Source organism: Tripterygium wilfordii, chromosome 21 (genome assembly GCF_013401445.1).
Source record: "Tripterygium wilfordii isolate XIE 37 chromosome 21, ASM1340144v1, whole genome shotgun sequence".
Lineage (NCBI taxonomy): Eukaryota > Viridiplantae > Streptophyta > Magnoliopsida > Celastrales > Celastraceae > Tripterygium > Tripterygium wilfordii.
The window spans coordinates 7,345,639-7,350,104 of NC_052252.1; the positions used below are offsets into that span (position 1 = coordinate 7,345,639).

The following is a 4,466-nucleotide window of genomic DNA, read 5'->3' on the forward strand; positions in this document are numbered from 1 at the left end:
TGTTCATCCGGGAAATGTTCATTGATGGGTATGCCATGTGAAATCAAATTTTGTCCGGGAAGTCTAGATAAATGGTCGGCCACTACATTCTCCACTCCTTTCTTATCTTTAATTTCAAGGTCAAATTCTTGAAGTAAGAGAATCCATCTTAACAACCTAGGCTTGGCATTCGCTTTTGAAAGCAAATACTTCAAAGCCGCATGGTCGGTAAAGATGATGACTTTCGAGCCAACCAAATAAGATCTAAACTTGTCCAAAGCAAAGACTATAGCTAGTAATTCCTTTTCAGTGGTGGTATAATTCACTTGAGCATCATTCAAAGTCTTACTAGCATAGTATATAACATGAGCATTTTTTTCTTTTCTTTGTCCTAGGACCGCCCCAACCGCCACATCACTTGCATCACACATGAGTTCAAAGGGCATACTCCAATCGGGAGTTTGCATAATGGGTGCGGTGGTTAGGGCACCTTTCAAATCATCAAAGGCTTTTTGACATTGTGGTGTCCATTCAAAAGAGACATCTTGAGCAAGCAAGTTACTTAAAGGTTTGGCAATGGCACTAAAAGAATTAATGAACCTTCTATAGAAACCCGCATGACCCAAAAAAGATCTCACATCTTTAACACATGTAGGGGGAGGTAACTTTTGAATTAATTCAATTTTTGCCTTGTCAACCTCTATCCTTTTGGATGACACAATGTGTCCCAATACAATTCCATGTGTCACCATGAAATGACACTTTTCCCAATTGAGAACCAATTGGCTCTCCTCACATCTTTTTAACACACTTGCCAAATTAGCAAGGCATTGATCATAGGTATCTCCATAAACCGAGAAATCATCCATAAAGACCTCCACAATTTTCTCAACCATGTCACTAAAGATACTCATCATGCACCTTTGAAAGGTAGCCGGAGCATTGCATAACCCAAAAGGCATGCGTCTATAAGCAAAAGTTCCAAATGGACATGTAAATGTGGTCTTGTCTTGGTCTTCTAAGCCAATCTCTATTTGATTATATCCGGAATACCCATCAAGGAAGCAATAATAGGCTCTACCCGCTACTCTCTCAAGGACTTGATCAATGAAGGGTAAGGGGAAATGGTCTTTTCGAGTAACCATATTGAGTCTACGGTAGTCAATGCACATGCGCCACCCGGTTTGAATTCGAGTGGGAACCAATTCGTTCTTGTCATTCTTAACTACCGTAACTCCGGACTTTTTGGGGACCACTTGGGTAGGAGATACCCATTTGGAATCCGCAATGGGATAAACTATCCCCGCATCAAGCAATTTTAGCACCTCCCCCCTAACTACCTCCTTCATGTTCGGATTTAAACGTCTTTGCATTTGTCTAATGGGCTTAGCTTCCTCTTCCATGTAAATCCTATGAGTACAAACCAAAGGACTAATACCCTTCAAATCAGCAATTGTCCAACCTATTGCCCTTCTATACCTTTGCAACACTTGCACAAGTTTCACTTCTTGGGAAGAAGTAAGTAGGGAAGATATCACAACGGGGTATGACTCATTCTCTCCCAAAAATACATATTTCAGCTCACTTGGTAAGGGTTTCCTTTCCGGCGTTGGTGGATGCTCTAGAGATGATTCAAGCTTAGTCTTGGAAGGTTCTAATTCCTCAATGGGTGGGTTGAATCGTCCTATGCTATGGATAGCTAAAGACTCCAAAACCTCATTAATTTCCTCTTCCTCAACTAAAAATTTACTACCTTTTTCGCTCAAAGCTAGCACACCTTCCACCGAATCCCTAGCAAGAGTTTTCTCTAAGTTCTCCTCAACATATGAATGGATCCAATCTACTTCCCTAATGTCTTCAAACTCTCCCATTTGTTTAGACACATTAAAGATGTTCATCTCCGCTGTCATATTCCCAAAAGATAGCACCATGACACCATTCCTACAATTGATCAAAGCATTTGAAGTTGCTAGGAAGGGTCTACCTAGAAGGACCGAGATTGGTTTGCTAAAGCTAGGGAGGGGTTGAGTATCTAAAACCACAAAGTCAACCGGGAAATAGAATTCATCCACTTGAACTAGCACATCTTCAACTATTCCTCTAGGAATCTTGACGGATCTATCGGCTAGTTGCAAGGTAATTCTTGTAGGCTTAAGCTCACCTAACCCCAATTGTTGATAGACCGAGTATGGAAGGAGATTAACACTAGCACCCAAATCCAACAATGCTTGTTCAATCCTATGGTTCCCTATGACTATTGGAATGGTAGGGCAACCGGGATCCTTATATTTAGGTGGAGTGGTGGCTTGTAAGATGGAGCTTGCTTGCTCCGTAAGAAAAGCCTTCTCCTTCACATTCAATTTGCGTTTCACGGTACACAAATCCTTGAGGAACTTTACGTACGAGGGAACTTGTTTGATGGCATCTAAAAGAGGTATGTTCACTTTCACTTGTTTGAAAAGTTCAAACATCTCTTTGTGTAGAGCCTCATTGGTTTTCTTCCCTAATCGGTGAGGAAATGGTGGCCTTGGGATACACTCTCTATCCTTAGACGTGTCTACCCTTGTCCTATGTGATTGCCCCTTACTATCCTCTTCTCCTCTTGGTATTTTCTCACATTTTTCTGAATTTCTGGATGAAGTGTCCGGGCAATCCAAAATAGGTGTCCGAACACTTGCACCTAGTGAATCATTTTCCTGCACAAATTTCTCCAAACTCTCTTCCTTTCCACTATTTCCTTTGTCCTTTTTCCCCACTCTATCACCAAAATTCTGCACATCATCACTTTGATCAACATTCTCATTTGGTATGGGTCTATCCACAATGCGTCCATTCCTCAAAGTGAGGATGGATTGGGCTTGTTCATGTCCACTCACCCCCCCCCCACTAGTAGATTCTAGCAAATTGGCTTGTTTGGATGGATTGGGGTATGGTTGAGCTGGGAATTTACCCTTCTCATATGTGGTGAGAGCTTGGGTGACCTTAGTGATTTGACTCTTAATATCCTCAATGACCCTATTGGTTTGTTCTTGGAATTTGGTGGCCTTTTGATTCTCCCCTATTTGAGCTTGCATGAAAATGTTAAGAGTGCCTTCAAGAGACCTCTTAGGAGGTGGAATGTAAGGTTGTGGAGGTGGTTGTGCAACACTTGGAGGAGGCAATTGTTGTTGGGGTGGATTGGGGAGTGATTGGGATCGAACATTCCCATCATTCCTCCACCCAAAGTTTGGATGATTCCTCCAAGGGTAATTCTCATTGTACGAATTGTTGCCTTGGTGATTGGTAGGGTAAGGCTTCCTAAAGTTCTGAGAATTGTTCCCATTGTAACCTTGCCCAAATAGGACTTCCTTACAAGCCGGTAAGGCATTACACTCATCCGTCCTATGATCCCTACTTTCACACAAAGTACAAGCAACTTGGTCATCAACACCCACCACATTTATAGGGGCCTTTTGTGACTGTAAGGACTCCAATTTCTTGGACAACAAAGCAAGTTTAGCATGCACGTCATCATTTTCATTCAACACAAACTTGCCACTAGAGCTTGGCACAACATCATGTCGGGTTAGTGGAGGAGCTTCCCAAGATCGGGATTCCTCCGCCAACCCATCAAAGAAAGTGAATGCCTCATTGGCATCCCTATTCAAAAAATCACCTTGAGTCATAGTGGAAACCAATTTCTTCAAAGATGGAGTCAAAGATTTGTGGAAGAAATTCACAATTTGAAATTTTTGAAATCCATGGTGAGGACACATAAACAACAAATCCTTAAACCTCTCCCAAGCTTGGAAGAAAGTTTCATGTTCTTTGCAATGAAAATTCATGATTTGTGTTTGATAAGAAATGGTACGGTGGGAAGGAAAATATTTGTTGAGAAATTCTTCTTGCATTGCCGCCCAAGTCGCAATGGATTGGGGGCGCAAGTTCTCAAACCATTGTTTTGCATGATCCTTCAAAGAGAATGGAAAAAGTTTGAGTCTCAAAATTTCTTGTGTGCATGTAACATCACCAAAAGTAGTACACACCGATTCAAAATCACGCACATGTGAATATGGTCGTTCCGATTCCATTCCATGGAATTTGGGAATCATTTGGAACATTGATGGTTTAAGGCTCACATTTTGTTGGTTCGGTGGCATGATGATGCAAGAAGGTTGAGTTTGCCTTGCGGGATGCGTGAGCTCCCTCAAAGTGCGATGCTCTTGGGCATGAATGTACTCCACAGGAGGAGGTGCATGTAAATTTTGCCCAAAAGGAGCATATTGTGGCACTTGTGGCATTGGGTAATACATAGGATGCACATAATTATATGGGGGAGGCATATGGTATGCGGGAGGCATATTGGGAGGTTGGTAGACATTTTGTGGGGCAATTTGTGCCGCATTGTCTTGTTGAAGTGGTTGAGGTGCATTTTGCAAAGCATGCTCAACTTGAACATTTGGTAAATTCTGGGCATTTGGCACATTTTGGGCATCTTGCCCTTGCGC

At 42.1% G+C, this 4,466-nt stretch overlaps 1 pseudogene; it reads left to right on the forward strand.

Moving 5' to 3' along the window:
- The first annotated feature begins 3,714 nt into the window (after positions 1-3,714).
- Positions 3,715-3,814, forward strand: LOC119990253 (annotated as a pseudogene).
- The last annotated feature ends 652 nt before the right edge of the window (positions 3,815-4,466 follow it).